The following is a 16132-nucleotide window of genomic DNA, read 5'->3' on the forward strand; positions in this document are numbered from 1 at the left end:
TATTTTTAATAGAGATGGGGGTCTCATTCTTGCTGAGGCTGGTCTGGAACTCCTGACCTCAAGTGATCCTCCCACCTCGACCTCCCAGAGTGCTAGGATTACAGCATGAGCCATCAAGCCCAGCCGTTGATATCCCTTTTGTATCACAACAGTTTTTAAATTCTTAATTATATTTTTTCTTCTTACTGAGTTTCCAGTTATATTTTACATAAATTTTCCAGGGAAGCTTTCTAAACAAGGAATATGGATTACTTTATTTTATGTTTTTATGTAATTTTTGTTTTTAATTATAAACTGAGAAATTATAGTTGTACATATTTATGGGGTACAAAGTGATGTTATGATTTGTGAATACAATGTGGAATAATTAAACCAAAGTAATTAACATATCATTACTTCAAATACTTATCATTTTTTATGGTGAGAACATTTGAAATGTACTCTCTTAGTGATTTTGAAATGTACATTATTATTTACTATATTCACCATAGTGTGCAATGTATCTCAAAGAAAAAATAATTTATTGCTCTCGTCTAATTGAGGTTTTCTATCTTTTGATCATTATTTCCCCATGCCCCCAATCTCTGGTAACCATTCTATTCTCTGCTTTGAGTTGAACTTTTTAAGATTCCACATATGAGTGAGAACATGCCTTATGTGTTTTTCTGTGCCTGGCTTATTTAATTTAGCATAATATCCCCCAGGTTCATCCATGTTGTCACAATGGCAGGATTTTTTATTTTTTATGGCTGAATAGTATTCCATTGTGTATCTATACACCACATTTTTTTTTTTTTTTTGAGACAGAGTCTCACTCTGTTGCCCAGGCTAGAGTGAGTGCCGTGGCGTCAGCCTAGCTCACAGCAACCTCAAACTCCTGAGCTCAAGCGATCCTCCTGTCTCAGCCTCCCGAGTAGCTGGGACTACAGGCATGCACCACCATGCCCGGCTAATTTTTTCTATATATATTTTTAGCTGTCCATATAATTTCTTTCTATTTTTAGTAGAGATGGGGTCTCGCTCTTGCTCAGGCTGGTCTCGAACTCCTGAGCTCAAACGATCCGCCCACCTCGGCCTCCCAGAGTGCTAGGATTACAGGCGTGAGCCACCACGCCTGGCCAACACCACATTTTTTAAATCAATTCATCCATCAATAAACATTTAGGTTGATTCCATGTTAGCTATTGTGCATAGTGCTGCAATGAACATGGGAGTGCAGACATCTTTTTGACATATTAATTTCAAATCTTTTGGGTAAATACTCAGAAGTGGGATTGCTGGATCTGGATTATTTTATAATCAGGATAAAGCACTAACTGTGGATAAAGGTGATGATTTATTTTGATTATATAACATTACTTTTTATTTTAGCCTCTTTAGGGTTTAAATTATATATTTCTTACTCATAATCTTGACTTTGAACTTTATTAATTCCTTTCCAAGATATGTGTGATTTTTATCAAAAAAGATTGCTTTTAATTGTCATTCTCTTTTTTAAAAATTATTTTAGTGATTTAATTATTACTTTTTTAAGAAAAAATTGCTTTTTTAAACTGACAATTATTTCTCAGTTTGATATTAAAACACTATTTTGCTGGTGCTTGAAAACTGAAAAATCTCCACTGTCTGTAGTATAACATACAGAATATTAAAACCTTTCCAATGTATTTCCTAATTACCTAGCTTCTTTTACTCCTCATGCCCCTATATAAGCCCTCTTTTTAAATTCTATTAGATTAGAATATGTCATTTTTAGTCCTATATCTAGTGGGACTCTACTAAATGGTCCCTCTCTACCAAATGATCCACTGATTAGATCCCTTTCCTTTTGAAACCTTTCTTGAGTTCTCCGAGCTCACACAAAACTCTACCTTCTCTAATTATTTATGACACCTATTATCCTTATTATCCACTTAGGACATGCATACTATTTTGTGTTGCCACCCTTTCTAGAATAACCTCTGGATTATTTTGTATATCCACAGTACCTAGCACAGTGTTTATCCACAATAGCTGAAACAGTGTCTTACATATTTTATAAGGACGTAATGATGGGTGGGTTCATTTCATTTAGAGTACATGCCAGTAGTCTGCCTGAGAGCGCTTCTTGTCCTTTCATGATGACGTAGTGTGAATTTCCTTTTGGAGAGGCATGCTTGCAGGCAAGATACTATGAGTACATGTTTTCTACCAGGAAAGCAAAATATGACTGGCAGCCAAAACTCAAGGAATTCTGGCCAAAGATGTAAATAGCCAAATTCTCTCAGAAATGGTTTCCTAGAAGCAATTTGCATTGACTGTGCTTCAGTTCAAACAGCCTCCTTTAAAACAAAATAACAGTATGTGGTAAGTCTAGTCACTGTAGATAGCTTGCTTGGAGTAGAAGTTATTAAGTATGAAATGTCCAATTTCCTTAAACTAAGTTTGACAGTTGATATCTCTGACATTTTGCTTTGACACTGTTTGTTTTATTTTTATTGTGAAGGTACAGCCTCAGTCTTTCAAACGCATGTTGTGGCTTGTGATTGCCTTTCAAATTTTTTTTTAGAGAAATTTTTGTGAAACCTTGGATAAGTCAAAAATTCGTGTTATTTTATACGAGTTCCATTGTGGAACCAAGGCAGTGCAGACACTCGAAATATCAATGAAGTGCTTGGGAAGGATGTGGCTAATGAACGCACAGTATGCTGATGGTTTGAGAAGTTCTGTTTTGGTGATTTTAATCTTGAAAATGAGCCATGTGGGCGACCTGAGACCAAGGTGGAGAATGATGAGCTGAAAGCTGTAGTGTAAGCAAATCCACCTCAACCTACTCGTGAATTAGCAGTAAGGTTTGAAGTTATTATTCTGACAATATTAGACCACTTGAAACAAATAGGCAAGGTAAAGAAGCTGGACAGAGGGGTTTCTCATGAATTAAACAAGCATCAGAAGAGAAATCGTCTCGAAGTTTTTCTTTGCTGTCACGACATAAAGGTGAACCATTTCTATACTGTATTGTTATGTGTGATGAAAAATGGATTCTTTTTGACAATTGCAAGGGTTTGGCACAATGGTTGGATAAAGATGAAGTGCCAAAACACAGTCCAAAACTGAATATTCATCAAAAAAAGCTAATGATGTCTGTTTGGTGGTCCAGCGTTGGTATTATCCTCTATGGCTTCATGAAACCTGGTCAATCAATTACAGTCGATGTCTACTGCAATCAGTTGGACAAAATGATGAGGATGCTTGCAATTCGTCAATCCTCTTGCAAAACCACATGTCACAAAATACAACACTGCTCAAACTACAGAAACTGAGCCCATTGGGGTTATCTCTAGAACTTGTTCTGCTAGACTTACGGAGAAAGATATCCTCTTCCTCAGAGATTCTACCATTGTCAGTAGTCATCTTTTCTGTTACATTGTGTGGTAGCCACCTCTAAGATGTACCCCAATGTTTCCTCCTGATATTCATGCCCTTGCATAATCCTCCCCCGTGTTGTATTAGTGTTGGTCTGTCTGGTGAAGGAGTAATGGTATGTTGCACATGAAACTGGGTAGAAAAGAATACTACAGATTCCAAAATGGAACAACAAGACTGGATAATTGATTGGATTTTTATGTAAGGAAACAGAGTTTTTGAGTTTGACAATATGGTTATGTCATTAACAGATGTAACAATGTCTGGAAAGGGGAATTTTTTGTTTTTGTTGTGAAAGATAGAGAGAGATAAGAAATTTATTTTCAGGTTGAGACTCTGGATAGCAATATTAGGAACAATGGCTGGTATTTACATAAATGAATAGACTACCTTACAAAATGGTCAGTTATCTGCCACTGTATGATTCCTTTTTGAGGACAGAGGAGACTAGACTTCTTGTAGGAATATAATATCTAAAGTCCCTTCCAGCTAAGAGATTTGATTATTCCATCTTGACTAGTTGTGATACACACACACACACACAAAGATGTACACACTCAAAGAAGGGATAATGACAGTAAATGAAGGAAATAGCCACAATTTCCCCTACCATAGGCCTCTTAACAGTTTTCTCCCTGTTTCTCACTTGTTGCTTCTAGTGAATTCTAATCTCTGTTGGAGAATACCCAGCTCGGTAGATAGTCTGCAACCAGGATCAGGGGATTTGTGGTCACATCCATCTCTCACCTTTGCAAATTACTACCATTCTACTTCTACTTGATTCTATGCCGGATAAAACTGGTCATAAAATGCTCAGAAAAGCAAAAGGTACCCTGACAAATCGACAAACCCATGTGTCTTCCTTCTATTAGAAACGACGTATACACTATAAATATCTTTTCCTATATTGCCCAATACCATTTAATTCATTTTTTCTTGATTTCCTTTTGTTTAAAAAAATTATTATTTCTTGTTTCTGAAAAAAATCTTTTCCTTTAACATAATCATGAAGCAAATAAAATACATTGCTCGGAGAAAATAAAACAGAAATGTAAAACAAGGAAGTTAGACTTCACAGTTGCTAAGATTCCTTTTAGCTCATAAGCTTAAATAGCAACTCTTAAGTATTTTGTATTGAGCATTAATGAGCTTGAGTAATAGTTGAAAATATTTTTAATGATACAATTATACAAGCTATGGTTTTTGATGCTTTTTAACCAAATTGTTGTAAAATTCTGCAAACAGTTAAAAGATATGTATGGGCTTGAAAAAGCTAACATCCTCCTCTGTTAAGTATTTCATTCATAAGAGGCCAAATCTTGATATTCAATAGGGTTTGTGCAACACAGCAAACAAGGAAGTGGGACAACACAAAGAAAACAGGTCCTTCATTCCCCTGATTCCCTCGCCCCACACCTTGGAGTCACTGAGCACTTTTATTTTTTTCTAGTCTGGAAAAACCTCTTCTGTTTGCATGATTGGGTTGGTGCCTGCCTTAGAATTTATCATTTACTTTCCCTGAATCCAGTTGAATATTTTCATGAAAAATATAGAGCCTTTGAGAATGTTTGTTTTGGCAACTGTGAAAGTTCTAAAAGCATAGATAATTTTAGTGACTTTCTAAAATCACACGGCCGAGTTTTCATCTTTGGAATATACTGTTGGAAATATAAAGTTTTCTTATGCCATCTGGAAACATCAAAAAAACCAAGCTGATGCAATATTCACTCCTCAGCTGTTTGACAATAGCAGAGAAAGTCCTAGCCAGCCATTTCTATCTGCACTGGATCTGGCCAAAGGGGCTATTTGACTTTTTCATTCTGTTTACATAAATAAATGCAAACCAAGAGAGAATCCTGGGTTGATTGGCTTTATAATTTTTCTTTCCTGATGCTGTTATTTTCCTCCATCCCTCATTTCAGCCTCTCTCTTCTTGTTGACAGTTCATCTTACATAGGCTATTATAATGGAGAAGATATTATCTTTCAGGATAAAGGCGAGATGCCAAAGTGGGAGGCTAACTTTTGGCACTATTCTGGATTTTTTAAAAAGACAATTTACATTATTCTTCCTTTATTCCCTTAAAAGTGAGAAATGAATCTCACCAGCTTTTATGGAACAAATTTAGCTTAGCCCTCAGCGGACAAAAAGTTCTCCTTTAGTCATCTGAAGAAGATTCCTGAACATCCTTTGTGCAAGATTTAAAAAAAAGCATTTGCTCTTTCATTTGGTATGACTTATGCAATAGACCAGTGTAATTTAATAATAAAATTCCAGTTTTCATGTTGCAAATCTGGTTACCCTGGTTTAAAATTATATGTTGAATTATGAAAATTAAGCATTTGGAAAAAAAAAGAATTCTATCTTGGAATTGTTTAATTATATAGGCTTGGTATATTTACTACTCATATTTTCCTTCCAGAAAGTTGTCTGGAAAGCCATTCCTTCTCTATTAGTAATATTGTGAAAATCTGATGAAATTCTGAAATAATTTTGGTTTTTATGGACTTCTTATGAATTAGTTATACTTTGTCTTATTCTCTGAAAAGAACAAAAAGATTGATTTTGTCAAAGGACTATTGTGAGGAAGGAAACGTGGTTTGAGATTGAGTAATAGAGAGTGTAAAGTCCTGGCCTATATTAAAACAGTTGTTCTTAAAGAAAATTCAGAGACTGGATTAGGATTGTATATATAAAGACAATATGTTAATTCTCTAGTTTATGTAATATAGATTTTAAAAACCCTAGTAAGTATAGGAAACTTAGGCATTAATAAATTATTTTGTATTTGAATTTCAAGTTTTTAGAGCAATATTCAATAAATTTCACATTCCATTTGCTTTTTGGTAAATTAAAAAACAAATTTTTAAAAGGAAGAAATGGTGGCTCTTAATTTGAAAGCATATCTCACTGTGATGATTAGTCCACAGAATTTTAATAATTATTCTGGAGTTGCTTTTGAAGAACAACTATTGCTAGAATTATTGCTTAAAAGAGATGGGTCAGGAAGTCATAGTGGTGACTGATGGAAATGTCAGACTGTTTATGGCCTTCTGTGCCATTAGAAAGAATAATTTTGCCACAAAGTATTAGTGGTCATTGAACAATGCCCAGATGTGGGGTTTTCAAGTGACTCTTTACCCATCACTATTGCACATCCCATCCCTCTGGTGACCTGAAGCAATCTTGGAGATTACTGGCTCTGACTGGTGAGCTCATGAGGCTAGGACTGGGGATTTCTACAGAGAATGGGGAGATTTGCTCTGTTTTGAGCCTTTGAACTCTCCTCAAACCCTTCTAATGTCACAAATGCACATTCTTCATTACAAAGGCGAGAAAACGCAAGACTATAAAACAATCAGTGTTGAACTCTCAGCATGGCATGGTGGCACCAACCCTGGCTACCAAGTCAGGAGCTCTGAGTCCCAGGCCTTGTTCTGCCACCTACAAGAGAGTGACTCTGGAAAAGTCTCCTTGCCTTGGTCTCAGTGTCATCCATAAAATGAGACTTCATGGGGATTTATAATTTGAAATGATGCTACTCAGAATTTACAGAAATTATATTGGATTATAGATGTGTAGACATTAGAATGTCCACTTACGAGAGATGGATGTTAGATGAATTTTAGATGAACAGCTGGGTGATGATGCATTGGCACCAGTCCATTTAAAGCTAGGACCAGAATTATGATTGCCTTTTTCCTTTCAGAACATGAGGCTTTATGAGAAAAGTGATAATTCTAGTATCTAACTATTATTAATTACATCCCTTCTAGCAATACCATCTACTGCCCGACTTTTTGTAGAGCCAAATTTTAGTGCATAGCCACCCACTCTTTCTCCTCAGTTGTTATGAATCTAGATTCTTCTTTCCAAAGCAAATTGTCTGTTTTTTCCTCTATGAAAGTTTTTGGGATTTTTCTCCTTATCTTTGGTGGCCCAAAATTTCACCAAGTTTGTACAGGTGTGAATTTCTGCCTTCCCTTTTCACCTTCTTCATCTTACAGAGCTTTTGATCCAAAGTCTAGTGTTTTTCTCTAGCTCCAGGAAATTTTCTTTCATTATTTATTTATTTCCTCATTTTATTGCTCCTGCTCCATCCTTCTGAAATTCATCATATGTATTTGAAATCATCTGGATCTCTTTTCCATGTCCCTTAACTTTTCTTTAACATTCTCCATTTTACGAATTTTTTCTTTTGCATTACGTTCTGGGAGAATCCTTCAGTGTAGTTCTTTAGTTCTGTAAGTGGATCTCCAGCTATATCTATTCTGAAGTTTAGTTCCTCAATTAATATTTAAAATTTTTTTACCTTTCTGAATTCTATATGTAAATAGTTAATTATAGCATCTTAACTCATAGCCAATGTAATTTGCCCATGTAAAAGTCTTGTTTCCTTCACTTATTGTTTTAACCTTCATCCCTGATTTGCATTCCCATTCTTGCCACCATTGTTTCTATTTAAGATATCTGATATATGTTCTTAAATATGCATGTATGTTTGAATGCCAAAAGATAATTTGTTGTTTTTTTGAGTGCTTTTATTCTTACCTTAATAAACTGTATTGTGCTATAAAGCATAGTTTTTTTAAAAATTTGGTCATAATAGTTTTAATTCCCAAGAATTCCAAGTGTTTCTCTTTTTCATAGCAGTCATATTTTTATTAATTAGTATATCTTATCAAATCTCTCCAAAGAAATTAGTAATACTTATTTTAAAGTCTTATTCTGTTGTCTCCATTAGTTTTCTGCTGGTTTTAGTTGTTTTCTTATTTGAATCAAATGATCCTTTCTAATGGTGTTAATTTGCCTCACGTATTTGGTGATGATTTGATTGGTGATTGTTGATGATAAATATCTATTTCTCTGGCCAAGTGAGAGTTCCTGTTTACTTGTCTGTAAATTCAGGTTCCACCTTTGGTGACAAAAGGGGAGCAGTAGAATGTGTGGTCAAGAGGGCTGGTATATTAGTTTCTTGGGGTTCTCTAACAAACCACAAACTGGATGGCTAATAGAAATTTATTCTTCCGCAGTACTGGAGGCTGAAAGTCCAGAATCAGAGTGGTGGCAAGACCATGAAACCTTCGAAACCTCTCGGGGAGGATCCTTTTTTGCTTCTTCCAGCCTCTGGTAGCTCCAGGTATTCTTTGGCTTGTGGCAGCCTAACTGTAATCTCTGCCTCTGTCTTCACATGGTCATCTTCCCTGTGTCTGTGTGTCTCTGTGTCTTCACATGGTGTTTTCCTCTCCACTTCTTATAAGGGCACCAGTCATAATGGATTAAGAGACTATCATACTCCATTATAACCTTATCTTAACTAATTACATATGCAATAATCTATTTCCAAATAAGGTCACATTCTGAGGTACCAGGGTTTGGGACTTTAACATGTCTTTTTGGGGGACACAATTTAACCCATAACACTGGGAAAGTGGGTTTTCCACTGAGTAAAGGTGGGCCTCCCATCCTTACCTTGTGTGTTGTCCTACTCTTTCAATCCCAGAAGCTACTCTGGGAGTCTCCTATTTCAGAACTCCCACTTCAGAAACCTGTGCGTGACGTTTTATCCTGCTGGCAAATGCTCTGGTCAGACCGCCCTTTTCTTTCTATGCCTCTGCTGTCCCTGTGGAAGTCTTGTTGGACTCTACTTCTCAGGCCCTAGCACTGAAGCCAGGAGCCTTTCCCTTTGTTCCCCAGGAGCCTTTTAGCTTTGTTTATAAATGAAGTTTGTAGCCAGCTGTTCAGGTCTTTGGGTAGAAGGGTCACTGGCCAGTTCTTCTGACTGCGGTCCTTTAATGATTCACCCGATGATTTCTCCAGGGCTGATTTAGTTTGGTTAGCTTGGAAAATAAAACTCATCTGGGCTTTCCTTGGGAACTATTGCTTCCTTTTGCAATAGCCTCTATTTGGATCTTGTGGTGCAGTTTCTCCTTTCTTGTTTCTCTGTTAATCTGATCCCATCTGTGTCTCCCCTCCCCCAAATGCTCTTTATGTCTCAGAAATTCCACAAATTATCTGGTACACTGATGCTATCCTTTTCTATTTTTCAGTCTGTTCTATAGCCTTCTTTAACCATAACTTTTCTTTAATTTCAGTGAGATTTGGCTAGAAAATGAGATAGACGTGTGTGTTTACTCTGCCATAATTACACAGTATAAGGTGTTGACCTAAACTAGGGATCATCAAACTTGTTCTGCAGAGGGCCAGATGGTAAACATTATAGGCTTTGTGGGAGATAATGTCTGTGTTGCAACTACTCGACACTGCTGTTTTAGTGTCATAAGTAATACGTAAATGACTAGAAGTGGCTGTGTTCCAGTAAAACCTTACTGACAGAACAGGCAGGGGACTAGGTTTGGCCTGTCCCTGAAACAGGGGTTCTCAACCTTACCTTGCATCAGAGTCTTTGGAAGGGCATGATAAAACACAGATTTTTCTGTTCACTTCCAGTTTCTGACTTAGTAGGTCTGGTGTGGAGGTTCCAGAATTTGTATTTCTAATAAGCTTCTGATATTGCTGGTCTGTGGACCATACATTGAGAACCACTTATCTTAGTCATTTTTATTCCCTCAATATCACTCTATCAACCATTTGTTGATAATAAAACCATGTGCTCAGCACTGTGGTGCATGCCTGTAGTCCCAGCTACTCAGGAGGCTAAGGCAGGAGGATTGCTTGAGCCCAGGAGTTTGGATCCAGCCTGGGCAACAGAGCAAAACCCATCTATTAAAAAAAAAAAGCCATGTACCTCATCCATCCGTCAATTCATTTATTCATTTATCCAAGAAGTATTTATTGAACTTCTACTATGTGCTAGGCAGTATTATTCATGAGAATACTGCCACGAACAAGACAAAGTCTCTGTTCTTATGTATGGGGAACCAGACAACCAGACAAACACAAACACACCTATAAAAGGTGTAACACTGGAGAGTAATAAAAACTATAAAAATAAAGCCGAGGAAAAGGATAAAGAGTGGTATAGGAAGAGAGCTATTTTAATATGGCAGTCAGAAGAGGTCACTCTGAAGAGGTGACATGTCAACATAGAGGTGAATGATGAAAATGAGCTAATCATCTGAAAATTGAGGCATAGGTAGAATATTCCAGACAGAGGAAATAGTGAGTATGAAGGCCTTAAAGTAGGAATGAGCTTATCTGAGGAAAAGTGAGAGGACCAATAGATTGGGAGTGGCTTAAGTGAGGTAAAGAGTGGCAGGAGATGACTGTAGAAAGTGGGCAGGATCCAGATGTTTTGGGGATTTGTAGGCCATGGTAAAGAGTTTGGGTTTTGTTTGTTTGTTTGTTTCTAGAGACAGGGTCTTACTCTGTAGTTTAGGCTGGAGTGCAGTGGTATGATCATAGCTCACTGTAACCTCAAATTACTAGGCTCAAGTGATCCTCCCACCTCAGCTAGTATTATAGGTGTGTGCCACCATGCCTGGCTAACTTTTAAAAAATTTCTGTTAGAGATGAGGTCTTTTTTTTTTTTTTTAGACAGAGTATCACTGTGTCACACAGGCTAGAGTGCAGTGGCAACATCATAGCTCACTGCAACTCAAACTCCTGGGCTCAGGTGATCCTCCTGCCTTGGCCTCCCAAGTAGCTGGGACTACAGGCATGCGCCACCATACCCGGCTAATTTTTCTATATATGTTTTTAGCTGTCCATATAATTTCTTTCTATTCTTTTAGTAGAGATGGGGTCTCGCTCTTGCTCAGGCTGGTCTCGAACTCCTGAGCTCAAATGATCCGCCCACCTACGGCCTCCCAGAGTGCTAGGATTACAGGCATGAGCCATCTCGCCTGGCCTGAGGAGGGGTTTTTAAACTGTGTACTGTGGAGCCCAAGTTGTCACAAGGGTGTATGAGCAGGATGGAAGAAGTAACAAAAAGGCAGAGCTCCTGGTCTTTCTGGTCCACTTCAGCTCTGACCTCTGTGATGTGCTGGGCTTTTGTTAAAGATTTTGCTCAAAAAGTTTCTTTTTATTAAAAAAAAAATGAGGCTGAGTGGGGTGGCTTATGCCTGTACTCTCAGCAATTTGGGAGGCCAAGATGGGAGGATCACTTAGGGCCAGGAGTTCGAGACTAGACTGGGCAACATAGCAAGACCCTGTCTCTATAACAATAAATAAACATATAAATAAATTAGCTGGATGTGGTGGTACATACCTGTAGTCTCAGCTACTCAGGAGGCTGAGGCAGGAGGATGACCTGAGCCCAGGAGTTCAAGGCTGCAGTGATTGTACCACTGCACTCCAGCCTGGGCGACAGAGTGAGGCCCTGTCTCTAAAAAAAAGAAGAAAGTAAAGCCCATTTTTTCCAGTTCTTACACTATTTAACTACACTACATAAATCCATGAATATGTATCTTTTGTGACAGTACAGCTTCCAGTTACAAGCTGAGGGTAGATTTAAAGTTATTTCCCAGGGTCATGTGCTTAGGTATGTGTCAGTCATTATGGCATACTTATGAAGACCCCCAAGATTAGCATCCTCATTCTCTGACTCTGAGAGGATCTTGTTCAGTCAGTTACTCCCTGGTCCAGCTGAGGTGCAGGAGGCAGGTATTGGTTCCAAGAAGATCAACGAGTTCCTTACCGTTACAGTTTTGGCACCAATGTTCCTTTCCTCTCTCCTCTGTCTTCAGTGTTGTTGAGAAATACATTCTTCTGAGGGAGGCCTCATTTCGGTGGGGTCATGCCTCTGGGGAAGGGATTAAAGAGCTCAGGTGACCTCTTCAGTCTCTTTTGGTTCAGTAATTTTGTAGCTGCAGGAACTGGCAGCTTGTTCTTGGCACCGTTAAAATGGGCACCCATTAATAATTCTGGGAATGTAACGTACTCACTGGCAATAAATGTGAGGACCCCTGGTCAGCTGAGGAAGTGCAGGCTGAGAAAAAGAAGGTACCAGACTTTAGCCTCAGGTCGTGTATAATGGTCACAAGTCAGTGATTTATTAATCTATTAAAGCACAGGATTATTTTCAACAAATAAAAGATCAAATAATTTATACTTTTTCAAAGGGCCTTTTAACACCTGGAAAAATTGGCATGAAGAGAGAGGACTTCTAATTAATTGAATAAAACTTAACATTAAATCCAAACTGGAAAATTTCTAACAGTTTTATTTTGAAGACAGGTTTTAGAAAAAAGGAGCTACTACATCTTGTTCATTTTCTTGGAAGAAAATTCTACAGTTAGTATTACAAATGAAAATCTCATACTTTTGTTACAATTTTCATGCCTAATTTTATAGATTTCACACTGAATAGGCCATAATTTCTTCTAGGCTTCCTTAGACATGTCCTTTGGTCTGAAAATCACATCAGAATCATAATTTCTTTTTTATTGTCATAAAATAAAATTAAATGTAACTAATTATTTAAATAGTACAGAATCATTTTAACTTTTTTTTTTTAAAAAAACAGAAGATTACAAGAGCCCAGTTGAGCAAATGTTTAATGAAAATAAACCCCAGGTAGACGCATTTTGATCAGGAAAGAGAGTTCTGCTTGGAGAAGGAAGGCAATGGGCTCATGGTCAATAATTTTCCATGTGCTGTTCCTTCTGTTCCAGGAAGACACTGTGTGACTGTCATCTACAATTGTATTAACTATATCAAAAGTTTTACTAACAAATCATCTTTTCAAAGGAGCAGGGAAATATCTTCCTTTTCCTTCCCATTGCCCAAACTGTTATGTCTTTCATAGTTATATTTGTGTACACTGAAACTAAAAAAAAAAAAAAAAAAAAACCACGCTGCATTCCTTAGCAACTGAAATTTTTGTATGCAGCATACAATGTACAGAACACACAGCTTTTGTTTTTGTTAAAATATCTGCTCTTTCTGTCGAATTATCTATGCTGTTTGATGGCATCATTCTTTAAGTCATCCAAGCTAAAAGGATTCTAGAAGTCTTATTCTAAATGCCTTCCTCTCCCTCTCTCATGTTCTATTGTTCATGAATTCCTGGAACTTCTATCTTCCTATCATATGTCATTAGCTCTCCTCTTTTATCCATCTCCTCTGTAATGACCTTCATTTGGGACTTTATTATCTCTGTTCTGGGATATTGCAGTTATTTCCTTAAATATTTTTGCAGTTTTCCAACTTGCGTTCACCCTTTGCTCCTCACTATCAAATCCACCTCCTGGAGAGTCTACAAATAGGTCTTTCTAGAATACAAATCTGTTGATATTTAGCCCCTGTTAAAGTTTTTCAGTGGCTTCTCCACTCCCTAAAGAGTAAAGTCCAAATTTAGTTTCATATCATACAATGACCTTGATAACCTATCAGGCCTTTGTACCTAATCTGCTATTTCCTTCACATACTCTGTTCCAGCCTCTCTGAACTAGACCTTTTCAACACATCATATTACACCTTACCCTCCAATTCTATCCGAATAACTCCTACTTATATTTTAATAACCAGCTCAAATGGTTCTTCTTTTCTTGATCAACCTCACACTTTCCTGACTCTGCCCTTCTAAATAGAACAGATCATTTCTTCCTTACTGATACCAGTAAACTCAGAATCCATTGGCTTACTAAAATTTGTCTTCCCTCAAGATGGTAAGTAGGGACTAAGGTCATCTCTCTCTTGCTATATCCTGTCTACCATCAGTCGGGAATATGGGATGTGGTCCATAGACATTGGCTGAGTAAGTATAATGTAAGGAAATCCAGGCTTATACTAGAACATAATTTGTTCTTTTTAAGTCGACTTTTGTTGTTTTCTTCTGCTTATAGTGACACTACCCAACCATTGTAAAAAATTCAGAAAATCTACAGAGTGAATGGTGTAGTTTTTACCAATCTATAAGTACAAATTGAATCTAGATATTTTGTGCTTTGCTTCTAAGGCCCTTGTATTCCTATCACTGGGAATTCTCATGGGGGTATGAGTTTCAAAATGGGCCTGTTGTTGCTTGTTACCCTGGTTAACAGACACGGCTGCAACAATCAAGCCAGAACTCAGCTGTTGTTTCTGAAAGCTTCACTGAGCTGCCACTTCAGATTGGAACTCTGTTTCTAAGCTGCAGCCTCTATGATGTCTTGGTACCAGGAAGGCTGGAACTCAATTTCTCCTTCTCAGTACTGAAGATGCTGGCACTTAGCCATGCAGGTGAGAGTACGGGTACTAGACTGGGGCATCTCAGAGCTGGTTAATGATGGTAGGACATCCATTTTCTCTTACATTAAGTTATTTCTCAAGTGCACTGTTGTTTGCTTTGTCTCTAGTTGAGAGTTGCTGCTCTCAACTCCTTTCTTCACTATGTGCAAACATGTCACTGTATGTCTTAATTCCAATAGTGCATAGAGTTCAAATTTATACTCAAGGAGGCTCCCTATCCTCCATGTAACAGTGAATAATTATCCTTTGTCATAGAACAAAAAAATAGAAAAACTAGACTCCTCTCAATGAATGTACTAATTGTTTTTCCTGAGTTGTACCATTAGCATTAGCTCTACTGTATTTAATCAAAATAAACGGCTTACCTGTATAAAAGATAGGGCTTGTGATTACTTTTGCTAATTATGAAAAACCTTTAAGTGTAGTTAGTTGAGTTAGAAAGTCCTGACAGCTGATGCACATATAGTTTGCTCTTTCAGGAACTGGTTTATGGTATGCTTTTGCCAATGTATTAAAGTAATTTCAATTGAGTGGTACACAGCTCAGGTGGAAATTATTGAATTTACTTTTTCTCCTGGATAGCCTGAGTTTTATTTTGTCTCGATGTATATCTGATATTACTCTGTTGCTTTGTGTAGACACAGTCTGAGTGTTTTTTGAAATAGGTGTTCCATGAATAAAACTTGGTTACATAAAAATGGAGGTTATTTAACAACAATCCTAAACACTGAATATATTCGTGTCATAGATTTAGATAGTATTTTTTTTAAAGACAGAGTCTCGTTCTGTCACCCCACTAGAGTGCAGTGTCATCATCATAGCTCACAGCAACCTCAAACTCCTAGACTCAATCTATCTTCCTGCCTCAGCCTCCTGAGTAGCTAGAACTACAAGTGTGTGCCATGAGGCCTCTATTTTTAGTAGAGACAGGGTCTCACTCTTGCTCAGTATAGTTTCAAACTCCTGAGCTCAAGCACTCTTCCCACCTGGGCCTCCCAGAGTGCTAGGATTACAGGCATGAGCCACTGTACCTGGCCAAGATAATAGTTTTTTTTTTTCATGGCTCACGATTCCTAAGTAATGGGCAGCAAGGACTGGTATTTCAAGGACTTTTATTATTAATTATGCTATACAGTCTGACAAATCAGATGTGATTGTTTTGTTACATTTTGCTTTACTAAACATACAGAATGTGTTATAGTATTTAAAAAATTTCTTTTTGCTTTGAATCAAATCTGCAAGGAAATACAGATATTTCAAACTCACTACTCATAAACAAAGAGATATATTAAGATCCTCAAGTGGTCTTTTTAAAAATTTTTTTTATTTAAGCATATTACAGGGGTACAAATGTTTAGCTTACATATATTGCCTTTGTCCCACCTGAGTCAGAGCTTCAAGCGTGTCCATCCCCCAGATGGTGCGCACTGCACCTATTAGGTGTGTATATACCCATCCCCTTCTCCCCGCTCCCATCTGCCCCACACCCGATGAATGTTATTACTATATGTGCACTTAAGTGTTGATCAGTTAATACCAATTTGATGGTGAGTACATGTGGTGCTTGTTTTTCCATCATTGTGACACTTCACTT

Source organism: Eulemur rufifrons, chromosome 29, assembly GCF_041146395.1.
Source record: "Eulemur rufifrons isolate Redbay chromosome 29, OSU_ERuf_1, whole genome shotgun sequence".
NCBI lineage: Eukaryota > Metazoa > Chordata > Mammalia > Primates > Lemuridae > Eulemur > Eulemur rufifrons.